The following is a 25,459-nucleotide window of genomic DNA, read 5'->3' on the forward strand; positions in this document are numbered from 1 at the left end:
AGCCAGGGTGCTGTAACCCCGATAAAAGTTGGCAAACCCCCAGAAGCGTTGCAGCTGTACCCTGGACGTAGGCTAAGGCCAATCCACCACCGCTTTCACCTTCTCGGGATCCATCTTGGCGCTCCCAGCAGAGATGATGTAGCCCAGAAAGGGAATGGTGGAGCGATGGAACTCGCACTTTTCCGCTACTGGTTCTCCAGAAGGCGCTAGGAGAACCTGCCGGACATGGAGCACGTGTTCTTGGGGGGAGCGGGAGAAGACGAGGATGTCATCAATATAGACGAAGATGAACCGGTTCAGCATGTTGTGGAGAACATCATTCACCAGAGCCTGGAACACAGGAGGGGCGTTGGTGAGGCCAAAGGGCATGACCATATATTCGTAGTGGCCGCTGGCCGCGTTGAAGGCGGTCTTCCACTTGTCCCACTCTCGTATCCACACCAGGTGGTAGACGTTACGTAGATCCAGCTTGGAGAACACAGTGGCCCCCTGGAGTGGCTCGAAGGCCGAGGAAATGAGTGGTAGCGGATAACAGTTCTTTACAGTGATGTCATTGAGTCCCCGGTAGTCAATGCATGGGTGCAGGGTCTTGTGCTTCTTCTCCATGAAGAAGAACCCTGCGCCAGCGGGAGAGGAAGAGGGACGGATAAATCCAGTTGCTAGGGAGTCCCCAATTTAGTCTTCCATAGCCTTGGTTTCATGTCCAGGCAGCGAGTACAGACGCCCCTGGGGCGGCATGGTTCTAGGGAGAAGGTCAATCCCGCAGTCATAGGGGCAGTGCGGCAGAAGGGAAGTGGCCCGGGACTTGCTGAACACCTCCCGGAGAGCCTGGTACTCTGCGGGAATGGTGGAGAGATCCTGAACCACCTCCGAGGACCCAGGAAGACGTCCCGGGCAGGTTGCGCCAACTTCAGCAATGGGCGTGGCAGAACGGACTCCAGCCCATGATGGCACCTGTAGACCAGTTGATGAGTGGGTTGTGTCGCTGGAGCCAGGAGAATCCCAAAACCATGGGATCTGGGGGGACTTGATGAGCAGGAACTGAATAGTCTCGCTGTGATTCCCTGACACATGTAGGTTGATGGGAGTGGTGTTATGGGTGACCCGACCTATAGAGAAGAATGACATGAAAATGGGTGCGAGTAAGGGAAGCAGAATAGTTCCCCATATGGCCCACCAGAGTACTCGCTCCTACCGGCAAGCCTGGTCTTTTACCGGGCACGAGGACACAAAATGACCAAAAGTCCCGCAATACAGACAGCTCCTTGCGCTGATCCGGTGTTGCCGTTCTGCTGGCGACAGCCCTCGGGAAACAGTGCCTCGGCCCTCCACGGTGACTGTCGAGGAAGGTCGGGAACTCTCGGGTGCCCTCAGCCACGGGACCATCGGGGACTTACGGGATGACTCGGAGACGGGGTGGAATCCCTGGATGTGCGAGTGAAATCGACTTTCCTCTCCATCCGTCGTTCCAGCAATCGCCCATCGATGTGGATGGTCAAAGCGATGAGGGAGTCAAAATCTGTGGGTAGTCGCAAGCTCATCGTCGCAAGCTCATCCTTAACCTCCTCCGAGACGCTGTGCAGGAACATGTCGAACAGTGCTTCCGCTGCCAACGTATGGAAATCCACCGCGTAGTCGGCCAGAGTGCAGGCGTACTGCCGGAGCTGGATAAGATTCCGGGCAGCTTCTCTCCCGGAGAACGGAGCATCAAAGACCTTCCTCACCTCTACCACGAACCCCTCCAGGCTTGCGCATATGGCCGGCTGCTGGTCCCATATGGTGGTAGGCCAGGTGAGAGCCCTAACAGAAATCAGCGTAATGAGGTAGGCTATTTTGGAGCGATCTGAGGGGAAGGATGAGGGCTGAAGCTTGAAAATGAGGGCACACTGAGCTAGAAACGCCTGACAGGTGCTCGGCTCTCCATTAAAGCGTTCCGGAGGAGGTAACCAGGGCTCCCGGGAAGGTGGAGTGGCCGGTGGGGCGGCGCTGCTAACCGCCGAGATGCTGAGGGGCGATGGGGTTACCACCGTGGCAGGCTGCCCCCCAGATGACCCGCGGAATTGCTCCAGCAGCATGTCCAACACCCGGTCATGGCGCTCAGCCAATGTTTGGACCCCCTCCATCAGCCCACAAAACAATAACTCGTGCCTACAATGTAGGCTCCTTGGGAGGAGATGGCGTTGCGCAGCTGGTCTGGGTCTGCTGGATCAATCATGGCCAGTTCGTACAATCAGGTATGAAGGTAAGACCCAGATGCAGATCACGTCGAATTAACAATAGTTTAATATTCCAACAGGGGCAGGCAATAGACAGGGCAAATATTCCAGCAGGGGTCAGTAATCCAGAGGTGGGGCAACAGTACCGGGCGGCAGGCAGGCTCAGGGTCATGGTAGGCAGAGGTCAGTAAACCAGAGGTGGGGCAACGGTTCCGGGCGGCAGGCAAGCTCAGGGTCATGGTAGGCAGGGGTCAGTAAACCAGAGGTGGGGCAACGGTACCGGGCGGCAGGCAGGCTCAGGGTAAGGGGCAGGCAGGGGTCAGTAAACCAGAGGTGGGGCAACGGTACCGGGCGGCAGGCAGGCTCAGGGTAAGGGGCAGGCAGAGTGGTTAGGCAGGCGGGCTCGGAGTCAAGACAGGCAAGGGTCAAAACCAGGAGGGCGAGAAAATAGAGACTGGAGCTGAGCTGAGACACAAAGCAGGAGCTGAGACACAAAACACTGGTTGACTTGAACGAACAAGACGAACTGGCAACAGACGAACAGAGAACACAGGTAGAAATACACAGGGTATAATGGGGAAGATGGGCGACTCCTGGAGGGGGGTGGATACAATCACAAAGACAGGTGAAACAGATCAGAGTGTGACATCCAGTGTATATTTGTGACTCACCACCTGGATTTGGTCTTATGTAGCAACATTTGAATTTCAGTTTTTTACATTGGATAAAAGTAGAGACTCAGAGCTACAAAATGGTATATCATTTGAGGAAACAATGGGAAAGTAATTCTGCTTTGAAAGTTGATCAACTTGTAAACTCACTCACAGAAAACCGTCTTTCAATGTTTTGGTACTACTATTGGGCTACTATTGGAGAGCCCTTCTTTGTCTACACCCATTCAGCATTGTTCACTCCCTCTTAAGCCTTAGCCCCACCCATCTCTTTTAAGAGTACTTACTTGCCAGCTACTTCCAGACATCTAAGAGAGAGAGAGAACAGCTCTGTGGTTTCGCGTTCAGAGCGTACACTGGCCAATAACTAGGGTTGTTCCGAAAGCTCTGACCTCACAACTACAGTCAAGCACCCAAGCTAACTGGCAAACATTGGCTAGCTACTTCCAGACATAATGAGAGAACACCCCACTCTGACCATTTTACTCACCCCAGCAGAGCTGGTTAGGCTTTTTTCACTTTATCCAGAGTGTTGGTGACTGTACCTGTTTGAATTACGCTTTGTTGCCGACATTTACTGACACCGTACATATTCAACGGGTGCATCAGTTATTCTGCACTTTGGCACACTAAGACGAGAGTCTTTTGTTAAGAAATGTATCTAGATAGCTAGCTAGGTAAACAATGAATCCCAATGCATGACGTAATGTTAGTTAGTGAGCCAGCCAGCTTTAACTTGAAATGAAAATACTTTGTCAAAATTAGAGTGGAGTCTTTTGTTAAGACAGGTAGCTAGCTAGCTAGCTAAACAATAGACCATCATCACAAATCATGACGTTACTACACTGCATGAATCTGCAGGTAGCTAACCACCAGGTTCTATCGCTATAACTAGTCAAGCAAATGTGTCTGAGATACGAAGAATAAGATCATACACATAACGTTAGCTAGCGACCCAGCCAGCTAATGTTAGCTAGCTAACAGTACACTTTAAATGAAACCACTTTGTCAAAATTAGAAATGTGTAATAACTGAAAATCTTACCAGTATACATCATGGTTGGATGCATCTCCTGTCTGATGCCGTGCATGGTTGCCTTAGTTTGACAATGTATTCCAGACTGGTGATTTCAAAACTCGGTCCTCCAGAAAGTGGAGAGCATACACATAACGTTAGCTAGCGAGCCAGCCATCTAATATTAGCTAGTTAACAGTACATTTTAACTTGACATTAGATTTATGCAGTTTTACTAGGCAATAACATTTTTTTTAATTGCGTTCGACACAATTACCTCAACATACTGACCAGCTCCAATAGACAGACGTGTGCTATATGGTAGACCAATCCAAACTCATCTCTCGGCATGTCCAGCCCACTCATTATCTCAGCCAGTCATGGCTAGCGGGAAGGTTGTTACTGTTTCTGTGGCTACACCAACTAGGCACGTAATTTCACAATTTTATTTGTGTTATTACAGATGGCATACAAGTTTGATATTAAGGCACATGAAAGTTCACATGTTCGAGAAGGCATTTCTGCCAAAAAATGCATTTTGATCAAAAATATTTTTTTAAACAGCTCTCCTGTGACTTGCGACATGCCTAGTTTCCTGAATCGGGTCACATTTGGCCTTGTGTTTTAGGTTATTGTTCTGATGAAAGCTGAATTTGTCTCCCAGTGTCTTTTGGAAAGCAGACTGAACCAGGTTTTCCTCTAAGATTATGACTGTGTTTGGCTCTATTCCGTTTCTTTTTATCCTAAAAACCTCCCTAGTCCTTGCCGATGACAAGCATACTCATAACATAATGCAGCTGCCACTATACTTGAAAATATGAAGCGTGGTACTCAGTGATGTGTTGTGTTGGATTTGCCTCAAACATAACGCTTTGTATTCATGACATAAAGTTAATTCTTTGCCACATTTTTTGCAGTTTTATTTTAGTGCCTTATTGCAAACAGGATGCATGTTTTGGAATATTTTTATTCTGTACAGGCTAACTTTATTTTCACTGTTATTTAGGTTAGTATTGTGGAGTAACTACAATGTTGTTTAACCATTTTCAGTTTTCTCCTATCACAGCCATTAACTCTGTAACTGTTTTAAAGTCACCAATGGCCTCATGGTGAAATCCCTGAGCGGTGTCTTTCCTCTCCGGCAACTGAGTTAGGAAGGATGCCTGTGTTTTTGTAGTGACTGGGTGTATTGATACACCATCCAAAGTGTAAATAATAACTTCACCATGCTCAAATTGATATTTAATGTCAGCTTTCATTGTATTTACCTATCTACCAATAGGTGCACTTCTTGCATTGGAAAACATCCCTGGTCTTTGTGATTGAATCTGTGTTTGAAATTCACTGCTCGACTGAGGGACCTTACAGATAATTGTATGTGTGGGGTACAGAGATGAGAGGTGTCATTAAAAAATCATGTTAAACACTATTATTGCACATATAGTGAGTCCATGCAACTTCTTTACTCCTGAACGTATTTAGGCTTCCCATAACAAAGGGGTTAAATACTTATTTACTCAATACATTTCAGCTTTTCATTTGTAATTAATTTGTAAAAGCATATTTCCACTATGACATTGTGTGTTATTGTGTGTAGGCCAGTGACACAAAATCTCAATTTAAACATTTTTAAATTGAGGCTGTAACACAACAAAATGTGGAAAAAGTCAAGGGGTGTGAATACTTTCTGAAGGCATTGTATCTAACTCTAGTAATGTAGTACGAGGTACTGCATGGCCCTGGCATTCTGTGTCACTGTGAGAGCTGATGTGGCGCCTGTTGGGGTTGAGGAGGGTATTTTGAGCTGATGCCCAGCAGGAGGCAATGTGTGCTGTCAAGCATGCAGTATGGGAGAATCTTTTTCTTCCTTTACTCATTACTGTGTCTCACTCTTCCTTTTTGCATGATCTCTCTGGCTCCACATCACTTGAAATTGTGTAATTCCATTGCTGCTCCAATTTCACTTTTGCCTAATCACGCTGTTTCTCTCAGACCAGTAGCTATGCGTTGGAAAATGCAGCCCTCCTTCCTCTGAGACTCATTTGCAGAATGGGGAAGTGGGTAAAATAGTTGACTGTGGGGGCGGGGATGACACTGTTGTTTTGAGTTAAGGGGACATCCGTAGAGAGGCTCTTACTGGGATTTTGCTTAAATAACCTCTAACATCTAATTCCTGATGCACTCACAACATTTCTCTTTACTTTCCATGTATTTCCCTTGATGTGTTCACCGCCTTCATATCCTTCGTTGTTTGATAGCCTGCTATTACAGTGTGTCTCGTTTCTTCTGTTATTGTGTCCATGTGACTTTTTGTATGATTGTGTATTTGCCTGTTATTGCATGTAGTATCTTTTTTGGATGCATGTGCAATTACCAGCAGTGCTTTGTGTGCCTCCAGAGAAAGTGGGCGGGCAGAGTTAGCAGTCAATAAGCAGATCAATAGCAGTACAGATGTTACTGTCCAACCCATCAATACAGGAGTTTCACCAACGCTGCTCTCCTTTCCCTCTGAGATGCAACTCCCACTGTGACTCCGGTCATCCCACAGGGCATTGCACATGGCCCCTGTCTTGCAGTTGAGGACCTTCATTGGCAGCTAGCTCCTGTGGAACAGAGGTAGTGAGTGCTGTGTGATCGGGGATATTGGGTTTGATATTGAAGAGGTGATTGCGCAGCTGAAAGAAGGCGTTTTTTTTATCAGTGTTTCCAATTTCACCAGTCTGTGGGGGTGGGTGTTAACATGATTTTACTTGCCAAGGTGACGTTTTCTCTTTTTTAAACCAAAGCTGTCTACGATTTGAGGTGGAGTTTCTGAAGCTGGCACCACACAGAATCATTTTCTATTGCTGGAACAGATTCATTTGAATGGAAAAAATGACAGTACACGTAAAGATACGTGCCAGAGCTCACAGTCAGCTTTTTTGGGGTTGAGAAAAAGTAAGATTTGTCTTCGGAAATACAACCAGGCAACCTTGTAATACTTCACTCTGTCTATTACTGTTTTATCTCTCACCATTTTTCAATCTACTTATGTCTATGTATTTATTTCTCCATCTGTCACTCTACCTATCCATCTGTTAGCCTATATATTCATCTAGTAATACTCTCTGTGCTGTATATCCAGCTATCTGTCGTTGTCCCTCTAAAGCCCGCAGTGATGAAAGATGTGGACATGAAAGTAAACAAAGATGCTCCTTACCTTTTGAACTCAGTGATTCTCCTCACAACATCAGGATTAATTTACACCACCCCCTAGCTCCACACCATGATGTAGCCTAGCTTTGAAGTTCCCTGGTAGTTGGTTAATAATGCTCAGAGAAATCTGCCTGCGGCTCTAGATGTTGAGATTGGGATGCTGGGATGGGACAGGACAGGGGATTCAGAGGCAGGCGATATGTGTCCTCCCTTCCTATTGCTGAGATGGAGGTGGGACATCCTCTGTGCCTCCTACCTGGGTCTGAGGACAGGTGAGTGTGTAGGGCGTGGCCTACCCCATGGTTTTGAACTCACTGTAGCCTGGTGAGGGATACCCTTCTTCAGATGGTTGTGTATTTGATGTGGGCCTTGCCCGTCGGCGCCCCCAGGCTTCAGGATTAGGGGTGCTGTGTTTTGGATGGCATCCGTTGTCTCCTCCTCCGGGCTCCATGCCAGGCCTGGGTTTGTAAGCTGGCAGCCCTGTTAGGATGGAAGGGCTATGATAGTATACACACCGCATTCTCCTTGACTGGGTCGTTTGTAGCATTCAGAGAGCCTGGTGCATCGCACAGTGCATCATTATAGGGTACTATCCATTTTCCTAGACATCTAGCAGGTCGCCTTTATGCTACAAAAGTCAAGTTGATCAAGTAAATAACAAGTTAAGTACGTAAATTGCTTATATGACCATTTACAATTTATGACCATTTACTAGCTAGGCAGTTTAGTATTTGTGATATTTCGGGTGTGTATTTTGTTTTTAAGTAAGAACCATACACAAACTGGTGGTGCTGGTTTCATGAGGAGTCTCTGGAAGAACGTTTTCCTGTGTTTGTCCCTGGTCATGGGGAGGGAGGAGAAGGTTGTGGAACTGTCTAAATGGTACATTTGAAGGTGTCCTCTACTCAGCTCTCTACCCTGCTTGAGAGAAGCAGATTTAGGTCAGGGAGATTTGAGGGTGGCAAAGCAGCTGGAGAGCCTGTACCAGAGTGTCAAAGCTGCTCTCTATACCATCTGGATGGGCTGATAGGGCTGCAGAGCTCAATGGAACCGTATTCCTTTCACAGAAATGTGCGTGGATCTGCATGGTAAGTGCCCCCCAACACTGCTGCAGCCCACCACCGTTGATAAACCAAATTCATGGTCTTAATGCTATCATATCATTGTCCCTCGCTATGCGTACACATAGGCCTACACACATAGATATGCACATATGCGTCAAACGCACTCTCTCTCTGTCTTTCTCCCTCTGTCTTTCTCTCTCTGTCTTTCTCTCTCTGTCTTTCTCTCTCTGTCTTTCTCTCTCTCTCTCTCTCTCTCTCTCTCTCTCTCTCTCTCTCTCTCTCTCTCTCTCTCTCTCTCTCTCTCTCTCTCTCTCTCTCTCTCTCTCTCTCTCTCTCTCTCTCTCTCTCTCTCTCTCTCTCTCTCTCTCTCTCTCTCTCTCTCTCTCTCTCTCTCTCTCTCTCTCTCTCTCTCTCTCTCTCTCTCTCTTCCCCTTTCTCTCTCTCTCTCTCTCTCTCTCTCTGTCTCTCTCTCTCTCTCTCTCTCTCTCTCTCTCTCTCTTTCTTCCTCTCTCTCGCTCTCTTCCTCTCTCTCTTCCTCTCTCTCTCTCCTCCTCTCTCTGTATTCCTTCCTCTCTCTGTCTTCCTCTCTCTCCTCTCTCTCTCTGTCTTCCTCTCTCTCTGTCTTCCTCTCTCTCTCTCTCTCTCTCTCTCTCTCTCTCTCTCTCTCTCTCTCTCTCTCTCTCTCTCTCTCTCTCTCTCTCTCTCTCTCTCTCTCTCTCTCTCTCTCTCTCTCTCTCTCTCTCTCTCTCTCTCTCTCTCTCTCTCTCTCTCTCTCTCTCTCTCTCTCTCTCTCTCCTCCTCTCTCTCTGTCTTCCTCTCTCTCTCTCTCTCTCTCTCTCTCACTCTCTCTCTCTGTCTTCCTCTCTCTCGCTCTCTCCTCCTCTCTCTCTGTCTTCCTCTCTGTCTCTCTCTCTCTCTTACTCACTCTCTCTGTCTTGTGTGGGGTTTTGTGTTTTTTTTCTTGGCTTTAATCTGTGTAATCTTGCAGTGTGGTCACATGTCCTGTGTAGCAGCCAGCCTGCCAGCCAGGGAGGCTGTGAGAAAAGGAATGCAGTGATCAGGTCTCAGGGAGTCAGCAGCAGCAGTAGCAGCTGGAGGACCAACACCCCGTCCTGGCTGAGCCCTCAGATCACTCTTGCTCTCTCCTTTAGAGTAGCTACCTGCTCACTCCAGCCACTGTGGGAACACTGTCCCAGTCTGATCCTAGTCCTAACTCACAGTGATACTCATACACACCAAGAGGAGCCTAGTCCCCATAGACAGGACTCCCATGCTTGGAGGTGCTCCTTTAGGCTTCACTGATAAACTAATAGCATAACACTGTGGAAGCACTGTGGAAGGAACCTGCAAACGAAATGTGAGGCGATGTGCTCAGATGACAGTTTGGACATGGAAGCTTGTTCTCGTATTTCCTCTTTATACCACACTCATTTCTCCTTCTCCTGCTTCACACAGCACTGTGTGTGTCAGACTTATTATTAGCAGGGAAAATGGCCAGTTTTTAATTGCAGAGTGATCAAATCCAGTTCTGAGTGAGATGTCACTAATTACAGGTCTCACACCTGAAGTGGCAGTTCTGCACCAATAGCCTTTCTCCCCCTCCACATCTTTGACAAGTGCTATATGAAAATGATTCACCAAGCTGTGGTGCTAGTTACACCTTGTTTACCATACTTTACATTTTTTTCTGGGTGCTAATGGAGGTGTGATTCCTACTGCTCGTCTGTGAACATATGTTGCCATATGTTTGTGTGTGTTGTGGTGTTTCATTTGACTGTATACATACAGTACATTTTCACAACTGTGCTTCCAGATGCACATTATTTGTCTGATGTATGTTTGTACTGTAGATGTGTGCAAGTGTCTCTGTGTATCCTTGTGTTTTACATTTCTCTCTTTACAGATGTAGGATCTTAATTTGAACCAGTTTGCTACAGTAGGAAAATAATCCAGCAGCAACAGGAAATGTGAATTATTATGTGAATTATAATTAATGGACATTTTTGTAAGGGTTGATACATTTTTTGGGTCAGGGAAAATCAAGTCTGAAATGTCAAAGTGGAAATTACAAACTCCAGAAGCATTTTTAAACCTCAAATGCACTTTTACATTTCTAGCATTGCAGGAACATTCTCATGCAACAGGGTGATGTGGTGGGTTGTGGGAAGATGTAGCTGGATGTAGATGGATGTAGATGGAACCCCCTCAACTGTCAAAATCAGCTTTCACCACAATTATATCATCCCTTCCCGTCCAACCAGATCCAACATTAAGAGAGGTGGAGGGAGGGTGGCTCTCAGGCTGTGTACAGGGAGCCACTGCACAGTGATTCCAACTGGGGGAGGAAGAGGAGAGGAGATGAGAGGAGAGGAGAACCCTGAGCTGTTAGCTATAGCCCTGATGCTCTTTGACTGTGCTGTTTGAAACCTCATGTTTCTCAGTGTGGGGGTCCACCAGGGCCATGGCTAACTGTAACGCTCGTCTTTAGGTGGAAGAGAGGAGGACCAAGGCGCAGCGTGGTGAATGTTCATGATGTTGAATTTTAATGAATTCAACAACTAAACAGAACACTGACAAAATACAAAATAACAAAACGACGTGAACAGACCTGAACTTGAGAACATAAAACATGAACGTTCAAGAAAGAATTAAGAAAATATTTACGAAATAAAATTTTAATTAACACAATAAAGAGGCTGTATACAGGGGGTACCGAGTCAATTTAAATGTTTTTTTTATTTAACTAGGCAAGTCAGTTAAGAACTTTCTTATTTACAATGCCGGCCTACTGGGGAACAGTGGGTTAACTGCCTTGTTCAGGGGCAGAACAACATATTTTTACCTTGTCAGCTCAGGGATTCGATCCAGCAACCTTTCAAACCAGCAACCTTTCAAACCAGCAACCTTACTGGCCCAATGATCTAACCACTAGGCTACCTGCCGCCCATGTGCAGGGGTACAGGTTAGTTGAGGTAATTTGTACATGTAGGTAAGGGTAAAGTGACTATGCATAGATAATAAACAGTGAGTAGCAGCAGTGTAAAAACAAAGGGGGGGGTTGGGGGTCAATGTAAATAGTCCGGGTGACCATTTGATTAATTGTTCAGCAGTCTTATAGCTTGGTGGTAGAAGTTGTTAAGGAGCCTTTTGGTCACAGACTTGGTGCTCCGGTACTGCTTGCCGTGCGGTAGTAGAGAGAACAGTCTATGACTTGGGTGACTGGAGTCTTTCACAATTTTTTGGGCCTTCCTCTGACACCGCCTAGTATATAGGTCCTGGATGGCAGAAAGCTTGGCTCCAGTGATGTAGCGCCTTACGGTCAGATGCCGAGCAGTTGCCATGCAACCGGTCATGATGCTCTTGATGGTGCAGCTGTATACATTTTTGAGGATATGGGGACCCATACCAAATCTTTTCAGTCTCCTGAGGGGGAAAAGGTGTTGTCGTTCCCTCTTCACGACTGTGATTGTATTGTAACATATAGTTATTTTGTGTTACTGTATTGTCCACCTACGTCTCAACATGAGGCAGTCTTGGATGTCCTCTGAATGACAAATGGTGCTAGATGAAGTGATGAGTCACAGAGGAGAGGACAGGAGTGTGTCTGTCTGTTAGTGCTGGAGACTAGCGACAGTCAGGTCCGCCTGGCTGCAGAGGCTAGAGGGTGGAAGGGCATTTAGGGGAGGGCTCTGTGGTGATGGATGATTGCTGAGAGAGAGGAGGACGAGGCATGAAATAGAATGAGGAGAAAGGACAGAGAAACTGGGCTCCATTGGTGAGGAGGGGGAGGAGTAGACAGAGATGGACAGAGAGAAGAGACTGTAGGAGAAAGAGAGGGAGAGAGAGAGAGAAAGAGACTAATCATGTCAAAACAATGTGCTGATGGTTGCTCCTCTTGGGTTGCACTGTGCAAACATGTACATTTACATTAACATATACATTTAACCATTTATTGACATTTTCAGTATTTGGTAAGTTGTCCTCGCTTAAAGGTCAACACTTAGAAAGTTAACAGGTCAAAAATGCTAAGAAGAGACACTTCATATGAGATTTGTGGGCAAATATAGAGTACAGTCTGTGTCTGCTTGTCAAGTTAGTTGAACTGAAAACTGGAGGGCTTGATAACACTAGGAGACAAAATTAGAAAATGCTTTGTCGGAATCACGTTTTTCTTGGCAACAACATGCTCCATTTAAAATTGGGTGCATTCGTGGTGTCTGCACAGTATGGGACAGGCACATTTGGCAGATTCTGTTTCGGGGTTAAAGCTGGTATTTGGGACACATTTGACATGGGCACTGTGAAGTCTAATGGAAACCAATCTGGCTTGTGCTATATACTAGTTAGACCACTGTGGCTTGTGCTATTACTACACTGAACAAAAATATAAACGCAACATGCAACAATGTCAAAGATTTTACTGAGTTACAGTTCATATAAGGAAATCAATCAATTGAAACAAATTCATTAGGACCTAATCTATGGATTTCACATGACTGGGAATACAGATATTCATCTGTTGGTCACAGATACCTTAAAAAAAGGTAGGGGCGTGGATCAGAAAACCAGTCAGTGTCTGATTTGACCATTTGTCTCATGCAATGCGACACATCTCCCTCGCAGAGAGTTGATCAGGCTATTGATTGTGGCTTCTGGAATGTTGTCCAATTCTTCTTCAAAGGTCCTGGGCTGGCTTGGTTACAAGTGGTCTGCAGTTGTAAGGCCAGTTGAACGTACTGCTAAATTCTCTAAAATGACGTTGGCGGCTTATGGAGGCTTATGGAAGAGAAATGAACATTCAATTCTCTGGAACAGCTCTGGTGGATATTCCTGCAGTCAAGAATATCGCTCAAAACTTGAGATGGTCCAAATGGTCCAAACACATCAAGACAGTCGTGAAGAGGGCACGACAAAGCCTATTCCCCCCCAGGAAACTAAAAAGATTTGGCATGGGTCCTGAGATCCTCAAAAGGTTCTACAGCTGCAACATCGAGAGCATCCTGACTGGTTGCATCACTGCCTGGTACAGCAGTTGCTTGGCCTCTGACCGCAAGGCACTACAGAGGGTAGTGCGTACAGCCCAGTACATCACTGGGGCTAAGCTGCCTGCCATCCAGGACCTCTACACCAGGCGGTGTCAGAGGAAGGCCCTAAAAATTGTCAAAGACCCCAACCACCAGAGTGCCAAGTCTAGGACAAAAAGGCTTCTCAACAGTTTTTACCCCCAAGCAATAAGACTCCTGAACAGGTAATCAAATGGCTACCCGAACTATTTGCATTGTGTACCCCCCCACCCCTCTTTTTATGCTGTTGCTACTCTCTGTTTATCATATATGCATAGTCACTTTAACTATACATTCATGTACATACTACCTCAATCAGCCTGACTAACCCGTGTCTGTATGTAGCTTCGCTACTTCTATAGCCTCGCTACTGTATATAGCCTGTCTTTTTACTGTTGTTTTATTTCTTTACCTATCTATTGTTCACCTAATACCTTTTTTGCACTATTGGTTAGAGCCTGTAAGTAAGCATTTCACTGTAAGGTCTACTACACCTGTTGTATTCAGCGCACGTGACAAATAAACTTTGATTTGATTTAATTTGAGACAACTGTGTCATTGTGCTGTGTAACAAAACTGCACATTTTAGAGTGGCCTTTTATTGACCACATCACAATGTGCGTCTGTGTAATGGTCATGCTGTTTAATCAGCTTCTTGATATCCAACACCTGTCAGGTGGATGGATTATCTTGGCAAAGGAGAAATGCTCACTAACAAGGATGTAAACAAATTTGTGAACACAATTTGAGAGAAATAAGCTTTTTGTGCTATTACTAGTTAGACCAATGTGACTTGTACTATATACTAATTAGACCATTGTGACTTGTGCTATTACTAGTTACACCACTGTGATTTGTGTTATAGACTAGTTAGACCACTGACTTGTGCTACAGTTGAAGTCGAAAGTTTACATACACCTTAACCAAATACATTTAAACTCAGTTTTTCACAATTCCTGACATTTAATCCTAGTAAAAATTCCCTGTCTTAGGTCAGTTAGGATCACCACTTTATTTTAAGAATGTGAAATGTCAGAATAATAGTCGAGAGAATAATTTATTTCAGGTTTTATTTCACATTCCCAGTAGGTCAGAAGTTTACATACACTCAATTAGTATTTGGTAGCATTGCCTTTAAATTGTTTAACTTGGGCCAAACGTTTCGGGTAGCCTTCCACAAGCTTCCCACAATAAGTTGGGTGAACTTTGGCCCATTCCTCCTGACAGAGCTGGTGTAACTGAGTCAGGTTTGTAGGCCTCCTTGCTCGCACACGCTTTTTCAGTTCTGCCGACAAATTTTATATAGGATAGAGGTCAGGGCTTTTTGATGGCCATTCCAATAATTTGACTTTGTTGTCCTTAAGCCATTTTGCCACAACTTTGGAAGTATGCTTGGGGTCATTGTCCATTTGGAAGACCCAAGCTTTAACTTCCTGAGTGATGTATTGAGATGTTGCTTCAATATATCCACATAATTTTCCTTCCTCGTGATGCCATCTATTTTGTGAAGTGCACCAGTCCCTCCTGCAGCAAAGCACCCCCACAACATGATGCTGCCACCCCCCTGCTTCACGGTTGGGATGGTGTTCTTTGGCTTGCAAGCCTCCCCCTTTTCCTCCAAACATAACGATGGTTATTATGGCCAAACAGTTCTATTTTTGTTTCATCAGACTAGAGGACATTTCTCCAAAAAGTACGATCTTTGTCCCCATGTGCAGTTGCAAACCGTAGTCTGGCTTCTTCCTTGCTGAGCGGCCTTTCAGGTTATGTCGATATAGGACTCGTTTTACTGTGGATATAGATACTTTTGTACCTGTTTCCTCCAGCATCTTCACAAGGTCCTTTGCTGTTGTTCTGGGATTGATTTGCACTTTTCGCACGAAAGTACGTTCATCTCTAGGAGACAGAACACGTCTCCTTCCTGAGCGCTATGACGGCTGCATGGTCCCATGGTGTTTATACTTGCGTACTATTGTTTGTACAGATGAACGTGGTACCTTCAGGCGTTTGTAAATTGCTCCCAAGGATGAACCAGACTTGTGGAGGTCTACAATGTTTTTCCTGAGGTCTTGGCTGATTTCTTTTGATTTTCCCATGATGTCAAGCATGAGTCCTCCAATTGACTCAAATTATGTAAATTAGCCTGTAAGAAGCTTCTAAAGCCGTGACATAATTTACTGGAATTTTGCAAGCTGTTTAAAGGCACAGTCAACTTAGTGTATGTATACTTCTGACCCACTGGAATTGTGATTCAGTCAATTATAAGTGAAATAATCTGTCTGTAAACATTTGTTGGAAAAATTACTTGTGTCATGCACAAAGTAGATGTCCTAACCGACTTGCCAAAACTATAGTTTGTTAACAAGAAATTTGTGGTGTGGTTGAAAAACAAGTTTTAATGACTCCAACCTAAGTGTATGTAAACTTCCGACTTCAACTGTATATACTAGTTAGACCACTGTGGCTTGTGCTGTTACTTGTTACACCACTGTGATTTGTGTTATAGACTAGTTAGACCACTGTGACTTGTGCTATTACTAGTTAGACCACTGTGGCTAATGCTGTTACTAGTTAGACCACAGTGATTTGTGTTATAGACTAGTTAGACCACTGTGACTTGTATCATAGACTAGTTAGACCTCTGTGACTTGTAATATAGACTAGGTAGACCACTGTGACTTGTGCTATTACTAGTTAGACCACTGTGGCTAATGCTGTTACTAGTTAGACCACAGTGATTTGTGTTATAGACTAGTTAGACCACTGTGACTTGTGTCATAGACTAGTTAGACCTCTGTGACTTGTAATATAGACTAGGTAGACCACTCTGACTTGTGCTATTACTAGTTAGACCACTGTGACTTGTGATATTACTAGTTAGACTACTGTGACTTGTGATGTTACTAGTTAGACTACTGTGACTTGTGATATTACTTGTTAGACTACTGTGACTTGTGATATTACTAGTTAGACCACTGTGAATTGTGCTGTTACTAGTTAGACCACAGTGATTTGTGTTATAGATTAGTTAGACCACTGTGACTTGTGCTATGGACTAATTCGACCACTGTGACTTGTACTGTTACTAATTAGACCACTGTGACTTGTGTTATAGTGTCACGTTCTGACCTTAGTTCCTTTTTTATGTCTTTATTTTAGTTTGGTCAGGGCGTGAGTTGGGGTGGGCATTCTACAGTGGGGCAAAAAAGTATTTAGTCAGCCACCAATTGTGCAAGTTCTCCCACTTAAAAAGATGAGAGAGGCCTGTAATTTTCATCATAGGTACACTTCAACTATGACAGACAAAATTAGATTTTTTTCTCTCCAGAAAATCACATTGTAGGATTTTTAATTAATTAATTTGCAAATTATGGTGGAAAATAAGTACACACGAGGAGATTGGCGGAGTCAGGCGATAGACCTGAGCCTACTCTCGGTGCTTACCGGAAGAAGCGCAGTACTGGTCAGGCACCGTGTTATGCGGTCAAGCGCACGGTGTCGCCAGTATGCGCTCATAGCCCGGTGGGCTTTAGGCCAGCCCCCCGCAAGTGCCATGCGAGTGTGGGCATCCAGCCAGGGCGTGTTGTGCGGGCTCAGCGTGTCTGGTCTCCGGTACACCGTTTCGGCCCAGGGTATCCTGCGCCGGCTCTGCATGCTGTGTCTCCGGGGCGCTGGGAGGGTGCAGTGCGTCCTATGCCTGCGCTCCGCTCGTGCCGGGCGAATGTGTGCATTGAGCCTAAGGGAGAGGTGCGAGTGGTATGCACCAGATCTCCAGTGCTCACCCACAGCCCGGTTCAACCTGTGCCTGCACTCTGGAGGGTCTGGGCTAAAGTGGTCATCCAGCCTGGAGGAGTGGTGCCAAGCCTGCGCACCAGAGCTCCAGTGCTCCCCCACAGCCCGGTCCTTCCGGTGCCTCCTCCAAGCACCAGGCCTCCTGTAGGTCTCCCCAGCCTGGTGGGTCCTGTGGCAGCCCCACGCACCAGGCTGTCTCTCCGTCTCTTCCCTCCAGGTTCTCCCGTCTGTCCTGAGCTGCAAGAGCCGCCCGTCTGTCCTGAGCTGCCAGAGCCGCCCGTCTGTCCTGAGCTGCCAGAGCCGCCCGTCTGTCCTGAGCTGCCAGAGCCGCCCGTCTGTCCTGAGCTGCCAGAGCCGCCCGTCAGTCAGGAGCTGCCGGAGCCGCCCGTCAGTCAGGAGCTGCCGGAGCCGCCCGTCAGTCAGGAGCTGCCGGAGCCGCCCGTCAGTCAGGAGCTGCCGGAGCCGTCCTTCACTCCGGAGCTGCCCGAGTCGCCCTTCACTCCGGAGCTGCCAGAGTCGCCCTTCACTCCGGCGTTACCAGAGTCTCCCGTCTATTCGGGGCCCGCTGCTAGGGTCCCCAATCCGGGGTCGGTGGCGAGGGTCGCCGCTCCAAGGCGCCACATAAGTGGGCGAAGACTATGGTGGAGAGGGGTCCACGTCCCGCACCAGAGCCGCCACCGCGGTGAAATGCCCACCCAGACCCTCCCCTATAGGTTCAGGTTTTGAGGCCGGAGTCCGCACCTTTGGGGGGGTGGGGGGGGGGGGGGGTACTGTCACGTTCTGACCTTAGTTCCTTTTTTATGTCTTTATTTTAGTTTGGTCAGGGCGTGAGTTGGGGTGGGCATTCTATGTTGTTATTCTATGTTTTGTTCTGTGTGTTATATTTCTATGTGTTTGGCCTAGTATGGTTCTCAATCAGAGGCAGGTGTCGATCGTTGTCTCTGATTGAGAATCATACTTAGGTAGCCTGTTTTCCCACTATGGGTTGTGGGTAGTTATTTTCTGTGTCTGTGTTTCACCATACAGAACTGTTTCGGTTGTTTATTTGTGCTTTTGTTATTTTGTTCATTGTTCAGTTGATTTATTAAATATCTAATTATGGACACTTACCACGCTGCATTTTGGTCCTCCTTTCCTTCCACCAACGAAAGCCGTTACATATAGACTAGTTAAACCACTGTGACTTGAGCTAAAAACTTGTTAAACCAATGTGACTTGTGTTATAGACTAGTTAGACCACTCTGACCTGTGATATAGACTAGTTAGACCACTGTGACTTGTGCTGTAGACTAGTTAGACCACTATAGCTTGTGCTATATACTAGTCAGTCTCTTGTTCTACAACCTTCTGTTGACCTTCCAGAGCGGTCATCTTCCGTGGATGCCTGCCCGGCCGTAGATCTGGGAATTGTGGGTAAATGGAGCTCTCGTTCCGGCTGTGAGCTGTCAGGATCTGTTTGAGAAGAGCAGGATTGTGCACATGAACACACACCCATGTACGCCCCCCACACACAGACCATGGAGGGAAGTGTGGTCACTGTGTCCTGCTGAAGGTGGCAGCCAAAGGGAAGCACTGTCCTTTTCTCTCCTCCATCTCTCTCTCTCTCTCTCTCTCTCTCTCTCTCTCTCTCTCTCTCTCTCTCTCTCTCTCTCTCTCTCTCTCTCTCTCTCTCTCTCTCTCTCTCTCTCTCCCTATTTCTCTCTCTATCTCTCCCTATCTCTCTCTCTCTCTCTCTCTCTCTCCCTATCTCTCTCTCTCTCTCTCTCTCCCTATTTCTCTCTCTATCTCTCCCTATCTCTCTCTCTCTCTCTCTATGCCTCTGTGCCTCCTGTTTTTTTGTATTGTTACTACGCTCTCTGTTCGTCCATATCACAGTGTGGCCTCACCTTCCCTGGGTTGTCTTCCTGTATTCACCAGGCCAGCGGGGGAGAGAGAGAAGGCCGGCTGTTACCAGCCCAGCCAGATGGCAGCAGCTCCTAGCAGTTCCTAGACTGGGACAGCAGACTGGGACGAGGGGCAAACTGGCACAGGCCAAACTGGTTCCCATGGCAGGCAGGCAGCAGGCTGGAAGGAGTGTGCAGTGAAGAGTCAGACAGACAGACAGGAGCTCTGTGGGGAGTGGCTGCACCAGTTCAACTTACTCTGTCAAACCGCTAATTAACTGGATTTTGCTTCAGATAGGTGAATTAAAAGTGTTTATTTTCATGTGCACTAGTACAGTGAAATGCCTTTCTTGCTTGCTATTTCCCAACAATGCAGTAGTACTATAAAACATTTATAAAAAAAGTAAAGTAGAACAAAAACCAGAGAAATAGAAATAAGAAGATCAGGAGAAAGTAAGTAAGCTATATTAAGGGTCAGTTCCAGGATCAGTGCCAGTACTATATTTGAAATGTGCAGGGATATTGGAGTGGTAGGTTTAGATATGTACAGGGGTAAGGTGACTAGGCATCAGGATATACAGCGCATTCAGAAAGTATTCAGACCCCTTCCCTTTTCCACATTTTGTTACGTTACAGCCTTATTCTAAAATGGATGAAATAGGTTTTTAGAAATTTTTGCAAATGTATTACAAATAAAAAACGGAAAAACATTATGTACATAAGTATTCAGACCCTTTGCAATGAGACTCGAAATTGAGCTCAGGTGCATCCTGTTTCCATTGATCATCTTTGTTTACCTGTGGTAAATTCAATTGATTGTACATGATTTGGAAAGGCACACACCTGTCTATATGAGGTCCCACAGTTGACAGTGCATGTCAGAGCAAAAACCAAGCCATTAGGTCGAAGGAATTTGTATGTTGATCTCCGAGACAGGATTGTGTCGAGGCACAGATCTGTGGAAGGGTAGCAAAACATTTCTGCAGCATTGAAGGTCCTCATGAACACAGTGGCCTCCATCGTTCTTAAATGGATGAAGTTTGGAACCACCAAGACTTCCTAGAGCTGGCCACCCGGCCAAACTGAGTAATCAGGGAAGAAGGGCCTTGGTCAGGGAGGTGACAAGAACACGATAGTCACTCTGACAGAGCTCCAGAGTTCCTTCCAGAAGGACAAATATCTCTGCAGTGCTCCACCAATCAGGCCTTTATGGTAGAGTGGCCAGACGGAAGCCACTCCTCAGTAAAAGGCACATGACACCCCGCTTGGAGTTTGCAAAAAGGAACCTAAAGAACTCTCAGACCATGAGAAACAATATTTTCTGGTCTGATGAAATCAAGATTGAACTCTTTGGCCTGAATGCCAAGCGTCACGTCTGGAGGAAACCTGGCACCATCCCTACGGTGAAGCATGGTGGTGGCAGCATCATGCTGTGAGGACGTTTTTCAGTGGCAGGGACTGGGAGACTAGTCAGGATCAAGGGAAAGATGAACAGAGCAAAGTACAGAGAGATTCTTGCGATGACCCTAAGCACACATGTCCTTGAGTGGCCCAGCCAGAGCCCGGACTTGAACCCGATCGAACATCTTTGGAGAGACCTGAAAATAGCTTTGCAGCGACGCTCCACATCCAACCTGACAGAGCTTGGGAGAAACTGGGAGAAACTCCCCAAATACAGGTGTGCCAAGCTTGTAGTGTCATACCCAAGAAGAATTGAGGCTGTAATCACTTAAGATGTGGATGTCAGTTTAAGGCAGCATCCTGCAGATTCAGAGGGGTTGGGTTAAATGCAGAAGACACATTTCAGTTGAAGGCATTCACGGCAGAACGACAGATTTTTACCTTGTCTGCTCAGGGATTCAACCCAGCAACCTTTCGGTTACTGGCCCAACGCTCTAACCACAAGGCTACCTGCCGCCCCAGGTATTGAGTGTGTGAGTTTGTGTGTGTGTGTTGGAGTGTGAGTGAGTGTGCAGGATGTGCATAGAGACTTGGGCAGATCATGACTGGGTCTTCCTTTATAATCCCTAATGGACTGTAGGCCCTTCCACGTGCAGCCGGCGTCAGAGCCTGGGTAATAGGATTCTACCCTGTTCCTATATTGTCCTTTTGCTTGTTGATGGCTCTGCGGAGGACTTCTTGTACTCGTTTGTGTCCTCAGCCGTAGCCTCTGGGTTGTCTGCGATAGCCCTGTGTGGGTTAGCCCTGTCCTTTAGTTTACGGCCAACCTCTGTGTTAATCCAGGGCTTTTGTTTGGGAAGAAAGCGAACCGTCACTGTCGGCGATGCTAATGAAGCCGGTGACGTAGCTCGTTGATGCTATCGGCGGAGTCCAGGAGAATATTCCAGTCAGCGCTAGTAAGCAGTCTTGTTGCATAGCCTCCAAGGCGGAGGACCAATTCTCATGATATGATTTACCGAAGGGGGGACGAGGGAAGCATTTCTATGCTGCTTGTGGGTAGCGTAACAGTGGTGTAGGACTTTATCGCCCCTAGTGGCGAAGGAGACGTGCTGATGGAAATTGGGCATCATGTGTCTTAATGACGCGGAATTGAAATCACTGGCAACAAGGAAAGCAGCCTCCGGGTGCATGGATTCCTGCTTGTTTATAGCCCTGTACAGTTCAAGTGCCAGTTTGTTGTTTTTATTTTCCTGAGGTGGAGTATATACAGCAGTCACGATAACAGATGAAAACTCTCTCGGGAGGTAGAAGGGGTAAAATATATATTTGTATTTATTTATTTAACCTTTATTTAGCTAGGCAAGATGTGCGAGTGAAAAGGGCAGAAGTATAAAGGTCAATGAGGTCCTAAATTCATACTGAATCAGGTAAAGGCAGTAGAAGCTCTTCCTATAAGGTTGTACAGTAGCCGTGAGAGGTTTTGCCTTACTTTCCATCACAGGTGTTGTTATTCGTGTTTTTGCCACAGTTCTCTCACACCACATTAATCATGGTTTATGTCGTGTTGGAGGGAGAGAGGGAGAGCAGGGCTGGTCTGGTCTGAGGCGTGGCATGAGAATAATAGGATGAGAAAAGGCCAGGCTGTGGTGAAGGCTGTGGAGACCAAGCTCAACAGCATGGGAGCACATCAGTTTGTGTGTGCATGTGTGCATACGTGTGTATTGATGAGCTGAGAGGAGAGGACTATAATGCTCCTATCTTTCGTTGGAGTTGTGCCAAACCCTCTTCGTTTTCTCTTGCGTGTTTTATGAGTTAGCGTGCCTCTACGTAATAAGCATCAACGGGATAAGCTCATTTTAGCACTCATGAAGTATGCACTGCACCCTGCCAGAGAAATCACTGTAAACAGGCCTTTAATAAAGAGCACAAATCAAACAGCACATACCCTGCTCCGTAGAACACGAGGAGTGCAGTTGCCTAACTGCTCAGGAATACATTGGCATGCACATTGAGCTGCCATGGCTCATGGTGCCAATAAGACATGCACTTGTCATCACGGTGTTTAGTTTGAGAGAGGACCCATCATGCCTGTAGGGTGACGACAGCTTACTGAGCCACCTCTGTTTGAAAACTCAAACAAGGTCTTGAGATGAAAGAGAGGAGAGACTGCAGCCAGAGCCTGGGCCCCACCAGAACATGCCTAATTTAAGGGATTAAACCTGTTCTACTGAGGTTGATTAATCCTAATCTTGCTTTAACTCCTTTGATCTGCAGTCAGTGTGATTTAGGGATGGGGCTGCACTATTCCCTGCAGAAGAAGAATCACAACCAGAGGTAGAAGGAGAAGTAGATGTGGGGGTAGAGGTAGAGGTGGGTTTAGAGGTAAAGGTGGGGATAGAGGTACAGGTGGGGTTAGAGGTAGAGGAGGGGATAGAGGTAGAGGATGGGGTAGAGATAGAGGTAGAGATAGAGGTGGAGGTAGGGGTGGAGGCAGAGGCAGAGGCGGGGATAGAGGTAGAGGTGGGGGATAGAGGTAAATGTAGAGTTAGTGGTGGAGGTGGTGGTAGAGGTAGATGTAGGAGTAAGGCTAGAGGTGGGGATAGAGGTAGAGGTGGGGGTAGAGGTAGAGGTGGGGGTAGAGGTATAGGTAGGAGTAAAGCTAGAGGTGGTGGTAGAGGTGTGGGGGTAAAGGTGGGGGTAGAGGTATAGGTAGGAGTAAAGCTAGAGGTGGTGGTAGAGGTGTGGGGGTAAAGGTGGGGGTAGAGGTATAGGTAGGAGTAAAGCTAGAGGTGGTGGTAGAGGTGTGGGGGTAAAGGTGGGGGTAGAGGTAGAGGTAGGAGTAAAGCTAGAGGTGGTGGTAGAGGTGTGGGGGTAAAGGTGGGGGTAGAGGTAGAGGTAGGAGTAAAGCTAGAGGTGGGGGTAGAGGTAGAGTTAGAGGTGGAGGTAGAGGTGTGGGGGTAAGGTGGGGGATAAAGGTAAATGTGGGCTAGAGGTAGAGGTAGATGTAGAGGTGGTGGTAGAGGTTGGGTTAGAGGTAGAGGTGGGGTTAGAGCTGGGGGTAGAGGTACTGTAGAGGTGGGGGTAGATGCAGATGTGGGGGTAGAGGTAGATATAGGTAGATGGAGAGGCATAGGTAGAGTTAGAGGCAGAGATCAGAATCACTTTATTTGCCAAGTACCTCTACCTCTATCCCCACTTCTGCCTTTACTCCCACCTCTACCTCTACCCACAACTCTTTTACATAGACACAGAATTTGCCTTAGTGAGAAGAAATAGACAATATACAAACAGAATGCAGACACAAGTCAATTTAGGCTACAGAATGTAAAATATAAACACAGTAAACATACATTTCTGGAGTATAAACTGATTTACAGTGAGAGATTCATACTACACCGGCTCTGATGCTCGTTGGATGTAGCAGGGCTTGCAAACCATTACAGACTACAAAGGGAAGCAGAGCCAAGAGCTGCCCAGTGACACGAGCCTACCAGACGAGCCTACCAGACGAGCTAAACTACTTCTATGCTCGCTTCGAGGCAAATAACACTGTAACATGCATGAGAGCTCCAGCTGTTCCGGAAGGTTGTGATCACGCTCTCCGCAGCCGATGTGAGTAAGACATTTAAACAGGTCAACATTCACAAGGCCTCAGGGCCAGATGGATTACCAGGACGTGTACTGCGAGCATGCGCTGACCAACTGGCAAGTTGACATTTTCAACCTCTCCCTGTCCGAGTCTGTAATACCAACATGTTTTAAGCAGACCACCATAGTCCCTGCACCCAAGACACCAAGGTAATCTGCCTAAACTACCGACCCATAGAACTCACGTCTATAAGGAAACAAGGCGAGACCCAAATGGAGACACAGGAAGCAGATGGTTGAGCTCCGATATTTATTCATCCAAGGGGTAGACAAAAGGTAGGTCGGGGACAGGCGAGAGTTCATAAACCGGGTCAGAGTCCAAAACTACCAGACAAAGGGCAGTCTCGATGTCAGGCCAGGCAGGGGTTCAGTAACCAGATCCGAGTCCAAACAGTACAAGGGGATAGGCAGGCTTGAAGACAGAACAGGCAGAGTGATCAGGTAGGCGGGTTCGGAGTCAGGACAGGCAAGGGTTGAAACCAGGAGGACTAGAACTAAAAGAGACTGGGAAAAAATAGGAGCAAGGAAAAAAGCTGGTTGACTTGGCAAACAAGACGAACTGGCACAGAGAGACAGGAAACAGGGATATATACACCGGGGATAATGAGCGACACCTGGAGGGGATGGAGAAAATCACAAGGACAGGTGAAACAGATTAGGTTGTGTCAGTAGCCCCCCCTCTAGGGGCACCACCTGGTGTCCTACCTGGGCGCATACCTGGTTGACCGGGTTGTCGGCGGTGGAAGTCAGTGATGAGGGCTGGATCCAGGATGTCTTTAGCGGGTACCCAGCACCTCTCCTACGGGCCGTAACCCTCCCTGTCAACCACGTACTGGAAACCCCTGCCCCGGGGTCGAACACCCAGGAGGCGTTTTACCGTGTATGCTGGATGGCCATCAATGACACGGGAGGGGGGGTGGGCCTGGAGACAGAAGACAAAGGACTGAGACACGGGCTTAATCCTAGACACATGGAAGGTAGGGTGAATACGGAGGATATGGGGTAACAAAAGACGGACAGCAGTAGAACTAAGGACTCGAGATTGAAAAAGGACCAATGAAACAGGGGGACAGTTTGCCGGCCTACCCGAAGGGGCCCGTGTGGACAGCCATACCCTCTGCCCAATGCGGTAGCGGGGAGCTGGAGTCCGGCAGTGGTCTGCTTGTTGACGATACCTGCAGTTGGTCTTGAGAAGTACTACCCGAGCTCTTCTCCAGGTACGTCGACAGTGGCGGACGAACATCTGGGCCGAGGGTATGGTGATCTCCGGTTCTTGTTCTGGGAAGGGTGGAGGCTGATACCCCATGGAGCACTTAAAAGGGGAGAGTCATCAGCCCCAGAGTCAATGAGCACTCGGAGAGACTTAGATTGGCCTCCCCACAGCAAAATCACAAAAAAAGGTGTGCGGGTGATGGGAATTAGGGAACTCCCAGTCTGGCTCACCAGAGTACTTGTACCCACCAGAGACAAGGGTTTCTTAACAGGGCAGGTAGCTATATAATCTCCTGCTCC

The sequence above is a fragment of the Salvelinus alpinus genome, chromosome 19 (genome assembly GCF_045679555.1).
Source record: "Salvelinus alpinus chromosome 19, SLU_Salpinus.1, whole genome shotgun sequence".
Classification (NCBI taxonomy): domain Eukaryota; kingdom Metazoa; phylum Chordata; class Actinopteri; order Salmoniformes; family Salmonidae; genus Salvelinus; species Salvelinus alpinus.